The sequence below is a fragment of the Haematobia irritans genome, chromosome 2 (genome assembly GCF_050003625.1).
Source record: "Haematobia irritans isolate KBUSLIRL chromosome 2, ASM5000362v1, whole genome shotgun sequence".
NCBI classification, from domain to species: Eukaryota; Metazoa; Arthropoda; class Insecta; order Diptera; family Muscidae; genus Haematobia; species Haematobia irritans.
The window spans coordinates 13,823,657-13,842,689 of NC_134398.1; the positions used below are offsets into that span (position 1 = coordinate 13,823,657).

A 19,033-nucleotide genomic window follows, 5' to 3' on the forward strand; every position below is an offset into this window, starting at 1 on the left:
TATTTCAATAAAAAATTTTGCCAAAATTTTATTTCTATAGAAAATTTTGTCAAAATTTTATCTCTATAGAAAATTTTGTAAAAATTTTATCTCTATAGAAAATATTGTAAAAATTTTATCTCTATAGAAAATTTTGTCAAAATCTTATTTCTATAGAAAATTTTGTCAACATTTTATTTCTATGGAGAATTTTGTCAAAATTTTATTCCTATAGAAAATTTTGTCAAAATTTTATTTCCATAGAAAATGTTGTCAAAATTTTATTTCTATAGAAAATTTTGTCAAAATTTTATTTCTATAGAAATTTTTGTAAAAATCTTATTTCTATAGAAAATTTTGTTAAAATTTGATTTCTGTAGAAAAATTTCTCAAAATTTTATTGCCATAGAAAGTGTTGTCAAAATATTATTTCCATAGAAAATTTTGTCACCATTTTAGATCTATAGAAAATTTTGTAAAAATTTGAATTCTAAAAATTTTTGTCAAAATTTTATTTTTATAGAAAATGTTGTCAACATTTTATTTCAATAGAAAATTTTGTCAAAATTTTATTTCTGTAGAAAATTTTGTAAAAATTTTATCTCTATAGAAAATTTTGTCAAAATTTTATTTCTAAAAAAACTTTGTAAAAATATTATTTATATAAAAAATGTTGTAAAAATTTTATTTCAATAGAAAATTTTGTAAAAATTTCATTTCTATAGAAATTTTTTATAAAAAATTTATGTCTATAGAATATGTTCTCAAAATTTTATTTCTATAGAAAATTTTGTTAAAATTTTATTTCTATTGAAAATTCTGTCAAATTTTTATTGCTATAGAAAATTGAGTCCATAAAATTTTGTAAAAATTTCAATTCTAAAAATGTTTGTCAAAATTTTATTTCTATAGAAAATTTTGTTAAAATGTTATTTCTTTAGAAAATTTTCTCGAAATTTTATTTCTATAAAGATTTTGTCAAATTTTATCTCTATAGAAAATTTTGTCAAAATTTTATTTCTTTAGAAAATTTATTCAATATTTTATTTCTTTAGAAAATTTAGTCAATATTTTATTTCTATAGAAATTTTTCTCAAAATTTTACTGCTATAGAAATTTTTCTCAAAATTTTACTGCTATAGAAAATTTTCTCAAAATTTAATTTCTATAGAAAATATTGTTAAAATGTTATTCTTTAGAAAATTTTCTCGAAAATTTATTTCTATAAAAATTTTTGTCAAAATTATATTTCTATAGAAAATTTTGTCAAAATTTTATTTCTATAGAAAATCTTCTCAAAATTTTATTTCTATAGAAAATTTTGTTACAATTTTATTTCTATAGATTTTTTTTTTATTTCTTTAGAAAATTTTCTCAAAATTTGATTTCTATAAAAAATTTTGTCAAAATATTATTGCTATAGAAAATTTTGTCAAAATTTTATTTCTACAGAAATTTTTTAATTTCTTTAGAAAATGTTTTCGAAAATTTATTTCTATAAAAATTTTTGTAAAGACATTATTTCTATAGAAAATTTTGTCAAAAATTTATTTCTATAGAAAATTTAGTCAAAATTTTATTTCTATAGAAAATTTTGTCAAAATTTTAGATCTATAGAAAATTTTGTAAAAATTTCAATTCTAAAAATTTTTTTCAAAATTTTATTTCTACACACAAAATTTTTTTTTCTGATTCAATCACGAAATTAATTAATCAAATGAATTTTTTAATTTAAATGTCTTTAATCACAGAAATGATATTATCAATTAACTAATTAATTTAAGGTCAATTAAAAAATTAATTGATACTATTAATTTTTGTGATTGATTTTTGTTTCAATTAAAAAATTTGTTGAATCAATTAAATTTTTGATTTAATATTTTTTAAAACTCAAATAAAATTTTAATTGGAAAAATTTTTGTTAAATTTTTTTCTGTGTATAGAAAATTTTTTTTACTATAGAAAATTTAGTCAAAATTTTATTTCTATAGAAAATTTTGTCAAAATTTTATTGCTATAGAAAATTTTGTCACAATTTTATTTCTATAGAATTTTTTCTTTTTAATTTCTTTAGAAAATTTTCTCGAAATTTGATTTCTATAAAAAATTTGTCAAAATATTATTTCTATAGAAAATTTTATCGAAATTTTATTTACATAGTAAATTTTGTTAAAATTTTATTTCTATAGAAAAGTTTCTCAAAATTTTATTGCTATAGACAGTGTTGTCAAAATTTTATTTCTATAGAAAATTTTATCAAAATTTTAGATCTATAGAAAATTTTGTCAAAATGTTATTTCTACAGAAATTTTTTAATTTCTTTAGAAAATTTTCTCGAAAATTTATTTTTATAAAAATTTTTGTCAAACTATTATTTCTATAAAAATTTTTTTCCATATTTTATTTCTTTAGAAAATTTTGTCATAATTTTATTTCTATAGAAAATGTTGTCAAAATTTTACTGCTATAGAAAATTTCGTCACAATTTAATTTCTATAGAAAATATTGTTAAAACTTTATTTCTTTAGGAAATTTTCTCGAAATTTTATTTCTATAAATATTTTGTCAAAATTGTATTTCTATAGAAAACTTTGTCAAAATTTTATTTCTATAAAAAATTTTGTCAAAATATTAATACTATAGAAATTTTGTCAAAATTTAATTTCTATAGAAAATTTCGTCAACATTTTATTTCTGTAGAAAATTTTGTGAAAATTTTATTTCAATAGAAAATTTTGTCAAATTTTTATTTCAATAGAAAATTTTGTCAAAATTTTATTGCTATAGAAAATTTTGTCAAAATTGTATTCCTATAGAAAAACAATCTACCATTTTTAGTAGATTTCTACCAACTGTGGCAAACGTGGCAGCTGTTCGCAAGCTTTCCGAAAATGCTATGTTGTGAGTACGAAAAGGTTGGAATGAGGTTATGATATGGATGTCATCTCAGTATTCCCGGATGCGTAAATTTCGAACTATGTCATCTGTTGTCAATCCCACATTACTAATTCGACCATCCAATACATAACGTACTCTGCTTTTAAATCGATGTACTTAATCCAAGGCTCCAACTTTTAAACCAATTTGCAAAATAGTTTTCTTTCTGAACGGCAAAGTCGATCACCATATACGTGGCGATTATTTCCCCCAGAAACAAAAATATTCCTAAGAACTTTTAATGAAGGATTTCGTTATATATGACAAGATAAGTTCTTATTGCTTCAAATCGCCTGATACCACACTGAAATGAAAATCTTATTTTACCAAATTCCGCAAAATAAATTTCAAAACCTGAGGCTAATCTGCCGTCAATAAACCTCCAAAAAACATAAAAATGTTTTTGTTTTTTAAATCCTGTCAATTTTAATGCTCCCAAACTAAATTCAGATGTGCCCATACATTGTGGAAGTAAGTAAAACCAAAAAACAAAATGTCTCAAATTTACTCAACCATAAAATCTGTCAACTATGCATAATTTTACATTAAATTTCAATTAAATATATACACAATGGGTTACTAAGGCTCATCATGTAGAGGTTTTAAAACCACACACATTCGCCCAATCATACTCACCCCACTTACAATCTCCCTTATCATGCTCACCCACTCTCATGCTCACCCACTATACAAGCAAATATTGTCTTAAACCAGATGTACATGGGAACATAAAAAGCCTGCTTAAAGCTTAACAAATGTATGTAAGCAGAAAGAAAGCTACGGCTAACAGACCTTTATCATTATGACAATTTAATGTCGGTTAAAACATAATGCCGTTTTTCATTTAAACACTTTCACTCAAAAAGACACAAAGGCTCTTACAGGCAAACATACAGAGAATTATAAGGAGACACACTCGCATACATAGTTATCCCCTACTCTCTCATGTCTGCACATAATCCATAGACAGACTCTCTCCCTCTCTAACTGTCACTCACTTTATAAAAATAAAAGACTTGATCTCATTTCGTTGTCTCTATATCAGTGATGGGCAAAGAGACTACGCTGCTTTTTGCTCTTACTCTCCAAAACGTTCTCTTTGTGTAATTCATAGGGACTAGATTAATATTATTAGTAATGAAAGGGATCTTTAAATAGAAAAAAATCCAAAAACTTTGCAATTACTTCCTTCAAAAAGGTAATTATACAAATTAGAACATTTAATATCGAAGTAAACTTCTTGAATTTAGAATTAAGAAAAAACTTAATTTTAAATTCAATCAACATTTATTGAAGTACATAAAGGGAGCGATCATACGGACTCGCACACAAACAAAAATTTCCCTCTGCCCATTCCTGCTCTATATGAAATTGTGTTTTGTTTTTTTTTCTCTTAATGGCATGGCATTGGTTTTTTCTACACTGTTGCTATAAACTTTTGGTCATGCACCTACATGAAAATTTTCTTTACTAAATTTTTCATTATATTTATTTTTTCAGATGCCGTGGAAACTGCAACCGTGAGATCATTTAACAACAGTGTTCGAGTTGTTTACTGGTAATCTGAGGAAGTACACGAACGTTTTGTGAAACTCAATACAATGGACTGCACTCGGTAAACGCGTCCGCAGAAGTCGAAGACTGCCTCATTGGCAGGAAACGTTTATTCTACATCCAATTTCGAAATTAGTTAACATTTTAAGCAAGTGAGCCTTATTATATATAAAATATCATTGTGGAAAGCCTAGCTCCTTAGGCCCGGACCGTTATTTCTCTTTTATCTTGTTAAATTGTTATGATATTCCATTATTCTGTAGCCATGTGCCACCATTTGGTTTTTACATTGATGTTGGTTGGTTGTGTATATGCTGTTTTCCCAAGCTACTGCTGTTCTTGTGGACTGCTGTTTTGTGTTAACAAAAATTCCCTTATGTATTGTTTAGTTTTTGTTGTTGTTTTTTCGTTTTACACAGCTGTTGTTTTGTTTGCTTGACTTCAGTGTAAACATTGCACGTTATTCTATACAAACACTCGGAGTATCCTTTTATCCATTCAACGTGGTCTTTTACATTGCTTAAGAATACCCCTTTTTTAGAATGTTTTTTTTTAAACAATTTTCTGTGTTTGTTAATTGAATTAACACCATGACACCAACAACAACAACAACCGCATTAACACCAACACCCACACAAACAACCTCCAGATTCTTTGATTCAATTCATTTTCTTGAAAATTCTCATGAGATTTTGTGTTGCTTTTGTTTTTGTTACAAGTGACACGAAAACTGTATGCCGCATTTAGTGGCTGCTTTACAGTCCAATTATCATATTTAGCTGACCGCCAAGGGGCAAGAAGGTTTATCATAATGAAATAAAATAAGCCTACTACCAACAAAAGGAAAACAACAACGCAATTTTGTTTAAAACAGATTGCAATTGTAAACTGAAAAGAGGGAAAGTAATGGAAACAAGTGCTTTGTAAAACATAGAGCTTCCAAAAAAATGCTTTGAATTTCCCTACATTATGTTAATGTGAAAATAGGGTAAATTAGGATCATGGATCTAATGGATTTTATATGGGCTTAACATAAGGCGGTAATAATCACTGAAAAAATATTATCGCAAGCACAAACATCTCTTGTCCTTAGAATATGAATTCGAGTTTTATTTAGCATTAAAGACACATTTTTCTGATACATAGTTTTTTTTTTCATTTTTCTATATAATTTTCAATGCATGCGTTTTTCGAGAAGTTAGAGTTATTTCAAATTTTTAACACCACATATAAAGACTAATAAAATAAAATTTTATTACCAAAAAAAAGGAATACATCTACATAAGTTTAATGACAAGGAAGTATGGCGCCTTTATTACTAGTAAAGATCATTCAATAATATACTACTTATAAAAATTTTTATTTTTCTAAAAATTAAATAAAATTTTCTTTTAAAATTTCATCAATAAAATAAGTTTTAAAAACCGCTATTAATATTCAGGAAACTCAATATCACGACACCTTGGAACCGTTATACTCTACATTTTGAGATTTCCACAAAGCGTTGTTAATACCAGGAAAATGTAATGCCCTGGTCCGCTTTTTGACTACAACTTACAAAATTACAACCTCTCATAAAAAAAATGAAGTAAACGTAAAAAAAATCATTGGTGTCAAAGTCTTACCATTCTTCTTACCATTTTTGGGAATCGTACGAAAATTTTCTTTTGCTTTAGTCAAGGCCGTAGCCAGGATTTTAATTCGGGGGGGGGGGGGTTCAACTTAACAAAAAAAAAATATTCATATAATCTCATGTGTAGAAAATTTTATTTATGCATAGGTATGTATACAATATTTTTATAATATTAAATTGAGCCGACGGGCTTTTGGGCAGCAAATAAATCAATGACTTCTTCAGACGGCACATTTATTCGGCGATGAACCTACATTAATGCCAATCCATTGAGTCTACTCTCGCTAGTCGAATTTCTAAGATACGTCTTTATTCTCTTCATTGTTGAAAATGAAAGTTCGGATGAGTACGTAGTAACTGCAGGGATGGAAAATACAGTACTATAGTACTTTTTTCAATACTTTTTCACCCCGGTCAGTACCGTAGTACCCTTGCGAATGATTTAGTACCTTTTGTGTAGACATTTTTGAGTCGATATCAGATTTATGGTACAATAGCTTTGACAAAATATTTTAATATTTTGAGAAAGTCTTTATCAACCTTATTTGCTAATAGTCTTTTACAAATATGGCAAAACAGACATGTTCATGTGGGAAGAAAATCTCGATTTTGTAAAAGATATAGTCAAACACCGGATTTTATTGAAATTCAAGAATGTTTTAGTCGAAAAAAGAATGCGATTCTATATTATCGAATTTTTATTTCGGTAGAAAATGTCAAAATTTTATTTCTATATAGAATTTTTGCAAAATTTTATTTTTATAGAAAATTTTGTCAAAATTTTATTTCAATTGAAAATTTTGTAAAAATTTTATTTCTATAGGAAATTTTTGAAAATTTTATTTCTATAGAGAAAATTTTGCAACATTTTTTTTTCTACAGAATTTTTTTTGCAAAATTTTATTTCTATAGAAAATTTTTGCAAAATTTTATTTCTATAGCAAATTTTTGCAAAATTTTATTTATATAGAAAATTTTGTCAAAATTTTAATTTCTTTAAAATTTAGTCTTTTGACAATAATTTCACAGTGAAATTTTTGTTGAAATTTAGTAAAAAGTACCTTTCCGCTCAAAAAATACCTTTTTTGTACTTTCTTAAAAATTGTATTTTCCATCCCTGAGTAACTGGCAAAGTGACCAAAATTTTTAAAAGAATATGCACGTTTGGAAATATCTCTTTATTGCACTCTCCAAGTGCTTCCATCGCTGAATTAGGCAGGTTCTTTTCGCAGGTTTTGCGCCATTTCATTTACACATGTGTGTTTGGCTGTTTCGTTGTTGTTGCTATGGCCAAACAAAGCGAGCCATGTTCAAAAAAAGAACCACAAACTCGAATAAAAAGCAGAAAGACATTTTTCAAAAATAAAATTTGTGGTGCGAGAACAAAAACAATTTGTTTTTTTCGACCGTCGTTTGACGGACTTTTCAACTAGTATTCTATGATTTGTGCAAGTTTTATAGGTAAGCGTTTTTCAAAATAAAACCTCCACCTTTTCTTCAACATCTTCGATAAGATTTTTCTATGCAGCTAAAAATATATATTTATATAAAAATATTCATTCATTTCGGGGTGGGGGGGGGGGGGTTTGAACACTTAAATACAAAAAACTTCAAACATCTCTTTTGATTTTTCTCCTTGTTTGACTTAGCTGTACTCTCTTATTCTCTTCTATGTTTCCCCAAATCTCACAAACTTAAAAAAACAAAGGCTCTTCTCACAAATTCATCATTTGCTCTCTTACATTACTCTCAGGTATTTGCCATGTTGATCTAATGTACACAATGCATTTTAGTCTTCACAACCATTTGTTTCTTTTATTAAGTTAGTGATATGAGTAAGTGAGCGCCAAAGGTGTCAGAGTAAATGTTTAGATACAAGCGAGACGATGATAGTGTGAGGGAGAAAGCGTGTTGTGCAATGGTTTATAGCAAGAACTCGCTTTGCTTCTGTTTGATTTTCTTTTTGTATGGTTTGATTTTACGGTTATTGGCTTCATTCTTTTGCAATTTTTTTAGCATTTCGATTGCATTGATTATTTTGTGTTCAACTTTTGTGATTTAGGGAGTAAAACATTTGATTGCAAAATGGTTTTCCCGATGCATGTGTTTTAGGATATGGATTAATTACGATTTAATACGCGGATTTACACGCTTTGTTCTGTATAGCATTCACTCTGTCATACTATAGAATTGCAATAGCATGAACATTGCATAGCGTCGCATTGCTTCTCGATCCCACTCTGTCGTCAGCCTAAGAAGCTGAAGAGAATAAGAGAGCATAGTTAAGTCAAGCAAGGAGAAAAATCAAAACAAAATCTTTCCAATTACGGTCTTTATGTTTCATGTCCGGAGTCGTTGTTGCAGTTCTGTATTAAGGCCTGATTATGCGTCTAAAAATGTAACGTAACCGTAACATAATGGCAACGTATGATTTTTTAGCGATTAGCCTAATAGAAAAAACGTACCAACAAACTATCAAGAAAAGGCAGAAAAAATTTGGATTTTTTACACTTAAAATGAATTTTACGAATAATTTACGTTTTGTTAACGGAAATTATTCGTTTGTACACTGAAAAAAAATTGTCGTGAGGCCAAAGATTTCATGTCCTTAAAATACGAATGCAAATTTTGCTTAGCGTAGAAGACGCATTTCTCTAATACAAAGTTTTTTTCCTTGTCCAAAAGTCGATAAACTTTTCAATGTCCAAAAGTCGATAAACTTTTCTTGTCCTTATAATTAAGTGATTGGACTTACAAATTGGTATCATAAACATGAAAGAAAAAATGTTTGGGCTAAGGTCAACTTGACTTTAATAATTCAGAAAAATTCTTTAAAATTAATGAAATTGTCTGTAAATTTGTTGTCTTTTTGCATCTTGACCACAAGCAAAAACTCGTTGAAAAATAGGGCATGTTTTTCAACACTTTGTTTTAAAGACGTTTTTTTACTTGAAACATAGCATAATTTCTACTGGAAGTTATTTCTGAATTTGGAAAATAAAGTTGTCGTTAACTTGTTATACCCTGCGCCACACTGTGGAACAGGGTATTATAAGTTAGTGCATATGTTTGTAACACCCAGAAGGAGACGAGTTAGACACATGGTGTCTTTGGCAATAATGCTCAGGATGGGTCCCTGAGTCGATATAACCATGTCCGTCTGTCCGTCCGTCCGTCCGTCTGTGAACACATTTTTGTGATCAAAGTCTAGGTCGCAATTTAAGTCCAATCGCCTTCATATTTGGCACATATTCCTAATTTGGGTCAGAATAGAACCCTATTGATTTTGGAAGAAATCGGTTCAGATTTAGATATAGCACCCATATATATCTTTCGCCCGATATGCACTAATATGGACCCAGCAGCCAGAGTTTTATACCGATTTGCTTGAAATTTTGTACAAACATAACACTTAGTCGTATAGTCAAGTGTGTAAAATTTGATTGAAATCGGTTCAGATTTAGATATAGTTCCCATATATATCTTTCGCCCGATATGGACTTATATGGCCCCAGAAGACAGATTTTTTGCCGAATTTGGTTGAAATTTTGCACTAGGAGTGCAATTAGTAGTATAGTCAAGTGTGCAAAATTGGATTGAAATCGGTTTAGATTTAGATATAGCTCCCATATATATCTTTCGCCCGATATGGACTAATATGGTCCTAAAAGCCAGAGTTTTGGCCTAATTTGGTTGAAATTTTGCACAGGGAGTAGATTTAGCATTGTAACTATGCGTGCCAAATTTGGTTGAAATCGTTTCAGATTAAGATATAGCTCCCATATATATCTTTCGCCCGATATGCACTTATATGGACCCAGAAGCCAGAGTTTTATCCCGATTAGCTTGAAATTTTGCACTAGGAGTACAATTGGTAGTATAGTCATGTGTGCCAAATTTGATTGAAATCGGTTCAGATTTAAATATAGCTTCCATATATATTTTTCGCCCGATATGGACTTATATGGCCCCAGAAGCCAGAGTTTTGGCCCAATTTGTTTGAAATTTTGCACTAGGAGTACAATTAGTAATATAGTCATGTGTGCCAAATTTGATTGAAATCGGCTCAGATTTAGATATAGCTCCCATATATATGTTTTTCTGATTACGACAAAAATGGTCAAAATACCAACATTTTCCTTTTAAAATCGCCACTGCTTAGTCGAAAAGATGTAAAAATTACTCTAATTTTTCTAAACTTCTAATACATATATATCGAGCGATAAATCATAAATAAACTTTTGCGAAGTTTCCATAAAATTGCTTCAATGTTAAATGTTTCCCATATTTTTTTTTTACTAACATTGTGTTCCACCCTAGTGCATTAGCTAACTTAAATTTTGAGTCTATAGATTTTGTAAAAGTCTATCAAATTCTGTCCAGATCGAGTGATATTTATATGTATATATTTGGGACAAACCTTTATATATAGCACCCAACACATTTGACGGGTGTGATATGGTATCGAAAATGTAGATCTACAAAGTGGTGCAGGGTATAATATAGTCGGCCCCGCCCGACTTTAGACTTTCCTTACTTGTTTTTAAAGGACTTTGATAGCATATGAAGAAAAAATCTGAAAAAGGGCTGTCCTTCCTTTCATTGACATTTTCAATTACCAATATTTTCATTCCAATTAGCTAACTTCTTATGATATAACTATTCAATTCTCGTTATCCTTAGCAGATGAATTCTATTCATGAACTTAGAACCAAACTAAGTAGTTTGAATTCAACTTCAAAAAGTTTGCCTGCAAATACAATAATGTGATAGCAATGTCAAACATCCATCAGTCTTCAATTACTTTAAATCAAATCCCTACGTTCTTCAAATCTCCACATTCCTCAGTTAACATCGTCTTAAATACTTCCCTCATCACTTTCAAGATGTTTTCTTAGGTTTGTTGATTTTCCCCCCTCCAATAGCTCTAGCTACCGCAGACACCAGATAAAGACGGTCATCAGCCCACGTAAGAATATCATTCATTATTTAAATCTCTTTTACACATAGCCAACGATATTCTCACACAAATGCCCAAAGGCCATAGTCAGATTATAGCCATTAGCTTTTAATATAAAATTCATAGTCACGATATAATTCATAAAATATGAGAAAGAGATAACAAAAAAAAACAGACAGCTAAACCTATCCCCGAAGACAGTTATTTCGGTCAGTAGTAGCCAGTGTTTGCGGGGAATTTTAAATCTCTGTTAATTCAAATATAAAACCTAATTAAAAGAGCAGCTGGGTAAGAGAGCATATTTTAATATATGCTATCAGTGTAATGGGAGAAAATAATGACAATGCACTCACGCACACACACACTCTCATTAACTATGACTATTAAAAGAGAAAAAATATGTTACTTCAAATACTTCAAGTGAAGCTATTTGCAATGTTTAAAGAATTTGTTGGGTAAGAATATGATGGTCGGTGAAATTTGGAGAAAATTTTACCATAACAATACTAAATAAAAACATCTTAGGTTAGGTGGTAGCCCGATGTATCAGGCTCACTTAGACTATTCAGTCCATTGTGATACCACATTGGTGAACTTCTCTCTTATCACTGAGTGCTGCCCGATTCCATGTTAAGCTCCTTTTTATAGCCAAGTCCGAACGGCGTTCCACATTGCAGTGAAACCACTTAGGGAAGCTTTGTAACCCTCAGAAATGTCACCAGCATTACTGAGGTGGGATAATCCACCGCTGAAAAACTTTTTGGTGTTCGGTCGAAGCAGAATCGAACCCACGACCTTGTGTATGCAAGGCGTTCATGCTAACCATTGCACCACGGTGGCTCCCATGAAAAAATCTTATTTTGCAAAGTTTTACTTCTATAGAAAATTTTGTCAAAATTTTATTTTTGTAGAACATTTTCTCAAAATTTTATTTCTATAGAAAACATTATCAACATTTTATTTCTATAGAAAATTTTGCCAAAATTTTATTTCTATAGGAATTTTTGTCGAAATTTTATTTTTATAGAAAATTTTGTAAAAATGTTATTTCTATAGAACATTTTGCCAAGATTTTATTTCCATAAAATTTTTTGTGAAAATTTTGTTTCTATACAAAATTTTGTCAGCATTTTATTTTTATTATTAGTTTTGTTAAAATTTTATTTCTATAGAAAATGTTGTCCAAATTTTATTCCTATAGAACATTTTTTCAACCTTTTATTTCTACAGAAAATTTTGTCAAAACTTTATTTCTATAGAAAATTTTGTCAAATTTTTTTTCTATAGAAAATTTTGTCAAATTTTTATTTCTGTAGAAATTTTCGTCAAAATTTTATTTTTATAGAAAATTTTGTAAAAATTTTATTTCTATAGAACATTTTGTAAAAATTTTATTTCCATAGAAATTTTTGTCAAAATTTTATTTCTATAGAAAATTTTGTCAACATTTTATTTATATAGAAAATTTTGTCAACATTTTATTTATATAGAAAATTTTGTCAACATTTTATTTATATAGAAATTTTGTCAAAATTTTATTTCTATAGAAAAATTTTTCAACCTTTTACTTCTACAGAAAAATTTGTCAAAATTTTAATTCTAGAGAAAAATGTTGACAAAATTTTATTTCTATAGAAAAATTTGTCAAAATTTTATTTCTATAGAAAGTTTTGTCAACATTTTATTTATATAGAAAATTTTGTCAACATTTTATTTATATAGAAATTTTGTCAAAATTTTATTTTTATAGAAAAAAATTTCAACCTTTTATTTCTACAGAAAATTTTGTCAAAATTTTAATTCTACAGAAAAATGTTGACAAAATTTTATTTCTATAGGAAAATTTGTCAAATTTGTATTTCTTCAGTTTTGTCAAAATTTTATTTCTATATACAATTTTATTTCTATAGAATATTTTGTCAAAATTTTATTTCTATAGAAATTTTGTTAAAATTTTATTTCTATAGAAAATTTTGTCAAATTTTTATTTCTATAGAAATTTTCGTCAAAATTTTATTTGTATAGAAAATTTTGTAAAAATTTTATTTCTATAGAACATTTTGTCAAAATTTTATTTCCATAGAAATTTTTGTCAAAATTTTATTTCTATAGAAAATGTTGTCAACATTTTATTTATATAGAAAATTTTGTTAAAATTTTATTTCTATAGAAATTTAGTCAAAATATTATTTCTATAGAAAATTTTTTCAACCTTTTATTTCTACAGAAAATTTTGTCAACATTTTAATTCTAGAGAAAAATGTTGACAAAATTTTATATCTATAAAAAAAATAGTCAAAATTGTATTTCTTCAGAAAATTTTGCCAAAATTTTATTTCTATAGAAAATTTTGTTAAAATTTTATTTCTATTGAAAAATTTTGTTAAAATTTTATTTCTATAGAATAATTTGGCGAAATTTTATTTCTATAGAAAACTTTGTTAATAGTTTATTTCTATATAAAATGTTGTCAAAATTTTATTTATATAAAAAATTTACCAAATTTGTATAAATCACAAACCATAATGGAAGAGAAAATTAAATTTTATCACACATCTGTTATTTCAAATTCAAATCCTAATTGAATGATCAACTGGATAAGAGAGCATACTTTTAGGCAGCCTATAATTGTAATGTGGTGAAATAATGACAATGCACTCACACACACATATGTATATTCATTAAATATGGCTATAAAAGGGGAAAAAATTCTCCAAATACTTCATGTTGAATGTTAAAATTTTTCACATTGTGATAACTTTGTACTATTATGTTATGTTGTCATTTTTAATATTATTTTAAACAAAATTGCAAGAATTTCTAGTAATGATAATTATCATCACTGTACTGTATAATATCGAAAAATATTTCGAAAAAATTCTAATATCATTAGATGGCTGATGTCATTATTACAACATAAATTTGTGTAAATCCCAAACCATAATGGAAGTGGAAAATACATTTTTGAGCATTATTCCATAACAGATGTATACATGGCCGATAATTGTTTTTTTATGAAAATTGTCCATACACAATATTTCATTGTAATTTGCATAAACTAAGTGGGTTCTACCAAATGCTGTGTGAAAATGATTTTTCAGTTCGAGCAAGGGCAGTATTATGGTTGATTACAGATGCAATATTTCGACAACAGTATAGAAATAGGAGACAACCTACTATAAAATATAATAAAATATGAGCATGTTGGAAATAGACAATACCTCAACGTGGAATAAGTGAAGTGATGTTACAATACTGCAATAGATGCTAAACTGTAGGCATAAATGAAGTACATTTACAGAAAAAAACTTGAAAAATATATTCCCAATTAACATTTTAATTGAAAGTAATCTTAAATAAAAGATTAAATGATGCAAATCATTTTTTAATCACAACAATATTGAATTGATGAACGCTTGCCTTCACTACACGTACATTATCTACTGATAACACGGTTGTCACTCGTGCCAAAAAAAATCTACGAAAAAAATTAAGAAATTTTTACCAATTTCATTTTGAAGTGGTTGATCAAATTTTTGTAGTTAGTATAAAATGCTGTCTTTTTATTGGAAAGAAATATTTTATATTTAATTTATAATTTTTTTCAAAAGTTTATTTCTACAAAAAAAATTGTCACAATCTTATGTCTATAAAAAATTTTGTCAAAATTGTATGTCTATAGAAAATTTTGTCAAAATTTTATATCTATGGAAAATTTTGTCAAATTTTGATATCTATGGAAAATTATGTCAAAAATTTATACCTACAAAAAAATTTGTCAAAATTTTATTTCTGAAGATAATTTTGTCAATATTTTGTATATAGAAAATATTGTCAAAATTTTATTTTTATAGAAAATTTTGTCAAAATTTTATTTCTAAAGAAAATTATAGAAAATTTTATTAATATAGAAAATTTTGTCAAAATTTTATTTCTATAGAAACTTCCGCCAAAGTTGTATTTCTATAGAAAATTTTGTCAAAATTTTATGTCTATAAAAAATTTTGTCAAAATTTCATATCAATGAAAATTATGTCAATTTTTTATTCTACAGAAAATTTTGTCAAAATTTTTTAACTATTGGAAATTTTGGTCAAATATTTATATCTATACAAAATTCTTTCAAAATTTTATTAATACTCGTATAGAAAATTTTGGTCAAATTGAATCTCTATACAAAAAATTTTTCAAAATATTATATATATTGAAAATTTTATCAATTTTGATCTTTACAAATTTTTCTCAATTTTTTTTTGTTATTTATTGAAAATTTTGTCAAATTTTTTTTTCTATAAAAAATTTTGTTAAAATTTTATTATAGAAAATTTTGTCAAAATTTTATGTCTATAAAAATTTTTGTCAAAATTTCATATCAATGAAAATTAAGTCAATTTTTTTTCTATAGAAAATTTTGTCAAAATTTTTTAACTATTGGAAATTTTGGTCAAATATTTATATCTATACAAAATTCTTTCAAAATTTTATTAATACTCGTATAGAAAATTTTGGTCAAATTCAATCTCTATAAAAAAATTTTTCAAAATATTATATATATTGAAAATTTTATCAATTTTTATCTTTAGAAATTTTTCTCAATATTTTTTTGTTATTTATTGAAAATTTTGTCAAAATTTTATTTCTATAAAAAATTTTGTTAAAATTTTATTATAGAAAATTTTGTCAAAATTTTATGTCTATAAAAAATTTTGTCAAAATTTCATATCAATGAAAATTATGTCAATTTTTTTTCTATAGAAAATTTTGTCAAAATTTTTTAACTATTGGAAATTTTGGTCAAATATTTATATCTATACAAAATTCTTTCAAAATTTTATTAATACTCGTATAGAAAATTTTGGTCAAATTGAATCTCTATAAAAAAAATTTTCAAAATATTATATATATTGAAAATTTTATCAATTTTTATCTTTAGAAATTTTTCTCAATATTTTTTTGTTATTTAGAAAATTTTGTCAACATTTTATTTCTATAAAAAAATTTGTTAAAATTTTATTATAGAAAATTTTGTTAAAATTGTATTATAGAAAATTTTGTCAAAATTTTATTTCTATAAAAAATTTTGTCAAAATTTTATTTCTATAGAAATTTATATAAAAATTGTGTTTCTATAGAAAATTTTGTCAATATTGTATCGCTATAGAAAATTTTGTCAATATTGTATCGCTATAGAAAATTTTAAATAAAAGTCTTCTGAATTGTTGATTGAAACGAGCTCGAGGTCTGTATTTTTTAATTTATTTTTTTATTCAATATTTCGTCTTTTCATTGAAAGACTTCATCGGGAAAATTATTCTGAGTGTACAAAAAGAAAATATATACAAAAACATTGAAATACGTACAAATTTGATGTTACATTAAAAACACTTACGAAAACAACAAAAATATTACACCCACTATTGAGTAGAACCTAACGACACAGCGTCTGTTGTCATACTAACTATTGTTCTTCCGCCCTTTTGTTTTTCTGATCAGATTCCTGTAGCTTTGCGCCAAATTGTCAATGTCTGTCTTATAGTTCATTCTCTTTTCTGTTGGTGTGTTGAGAATGTGTAACATCTCCAGTGTTAGTCTCTTATTATAGTTACTCTCACACTGTAGCACACGCGTTCTCTCTATATCGGGGTGGTGATGTTCTGCTGCACAGTGTGTTGATAGTGCCGTTTTTTGCATTGGTCTCTGTAACCGATGTTTTAGATCTGATTTATGGCCAGATAAACGAGTTTTTAGTTTGTTCTTCGTAGTTCCTATGTAAACCTTGTCACATCCATCTTTTTCATTCCCATTGCACTTTATTTCATATATTAGGTTGGACTTTTCCATGTTGTCAATTTTTGATTTAAGATTCGTAAATAATTTTTGTAGTGTGTTAATAGTTTTTGGAGCTATTGCGAAATTATTCTTGTCGATTAAATTGGCATTACAGACTCTTTCATGTAATTTTGGTATGTATACGACCGATTTATAAAAAATTGTTTGTTTTTCTTTGGAGGCTTATAATTTGCTTTTCTTAATTATTTTCTCAATTGTGGATAAAGGGAAGCTGTTTTTTTGGAGTATTTTCCTTATTTTTTCAATGTTTGACTTATGAAATTCAGGGCTGCTAATCGTCAATACCCTGTTCACAAAATTTTGGGCAGTATTTTGTATAATTCTCCTGGGGTGGTTTGAGTAAAAGTTAACCAATCTGCCGGAAGACGTTGGCTTTTGATACCAATTGGTTTTTATATTTGTATCTTCTCTAATGATTAGTACGTCCAGATAGGGAATTTGTTTACCTTTTTCAAGTTCCAATGTAAATTTTGACGATATTCAATAGCTTTAACCCTAGTATAAAATTTACATTGGAACTTGAAAAAGGTAAACAAATTCCCTATCTGGACGTACTAATCATTAGAGAAGATACAAATATAAAAACCAATTGGTATCAAAAGCCAACGTCTTCCGGCAGATTGGTTAACTTTTACTCAAACCACCCCAGGAGAATTATACAAAATACTGCCCAAAATTTTGTGAACAGGGTATTGACGATTAGCAGCCCTGAATTTCATAAGTCAAACATTGAAAAAATAAGGAAAATACTCCAAAAAAACAGCTTCCCTTTATCCACAATTGAGAAAATAATTAAGAAAAGCAAATTACAAGCCTCCAAAGAAAAACAAACAATTTTTTATAAATCGGTCGTATACATACCAAAATTACATGAAAGAGTCTGTAATGCCAATTTAATCGACAAGAATAATTTCGCAATAGCTCCAAAAACTATTAACACACTACAAAAATTATTTACGAATCTTAAATCAAAAATTGACAACATGGAAAAGTCCAACCTAATATATGAAATAAAGTGCAATGGGAATGAAAAAGATGGATGTGACAAGGTTTACATAGGAACTACGAAGAACAAACTAAAAACTCGTTTATCTGGCCATAAATCAGATCTAAAACATCGGTTACAGAGACCAATGCAAAAAACGGCACTATCAACACACTGTGCAGCAGAACATCACCACCCCGATATAGAGAGAACGCGTGTGCTACAGTGTGAGAGTAACTATAATAAGAGACTAACACTGGAGATGTTACACATTCTCAACACACCAACAGAAAAGAGAATGAACTATAAGACAGACATTGACAATTTGGCGCAAAGCTACAGGAATCTGATCAGAAAAACAAAAGGGCGGAAGAACAATAGTTAGTATGACAACAGACGCTGTGTCGTTAGGTTCTACTCAATAGTGGGTGTAATATTTTTGTTGTTTTCGTAAGTGTTTTTAATGTAACATCAAATTTGTACGTATTTCAATGTTTTTGTATATATTTTCTTTTTGTACACTCAGAATAATTTTCCCGATGAAGTCTTTCAATGAAAAGACGAAATATTGAATAAAAAAATAAATTAAAAAATACAGACCTCGAGCTCGTTTCAATCAACAATTCATTAATTGAAAAATCAAATACAGGTCGAATACAATAAAAACAAGTTTATAAAAGTCTTCTGTTAAATAAAAGTCTTCTGTTTTCTGTTTTTTTCGAGCTTGAGATCGGTATTTTGTTAAAATTTTATCTCTATAGGAAATTTTGTCAAAATTGTATATCTATAGAAAATTTTGTCAAAATTTTATCTCTATAGGAAATTTTGTCAAAATTTTATCTCTATAGGAATTTTGTTAAAATTGTATCTCTATAGAAAATTTTGTCAAAATTTTATCTCTATAGAAAATTTTGTCAAAATTTTATCTCTATAGAAAATTTTGTCAAAATTTTATCTCTATAGAAAATTTTGTCAAAATTTTATCTCTATAGAAAATTTTGTCAAAATTTTATCTCTATAGAAAATTTTGTCAAAATTTTATCTCTATAGAAAATTTTGTCAAAATTTTATCTCTATAGAAAATTTTGTCAAAATTTTATCTCTATAGAAAATTTTGTCAAAATTTTATCTCTAT

The 19,033-nt window shown here is 26.9% G+C and overlaps 1 protein-coding gene and 1 long non-coding RNA gene across 2 annotated transcripts in view; one reads left to right on the plus strand and one right to left on the minus strand.

Annotated features, from left to right (window-relative positions):
- sNPF (short neuropeptide F precursor) overlaps positions 1 to 19,033 on the minus strand; it is a 283,584-nt gene that overhangs the window by 217,320 nt on the left and 47,231 nt on the right. The window lies entirely within an intron of this gene.
- Positions 17,918 to 18,495, plus strand: LOC142223521 (uncharacterized). Its single transcript, XR_012718768.1, has 2 exons — positions 17,918 to 18,348; positions 18,425 to 18,495. It is a non-coding gene; the product is annotated as an uncharacterized LOC142223521 (long non-coding RNA).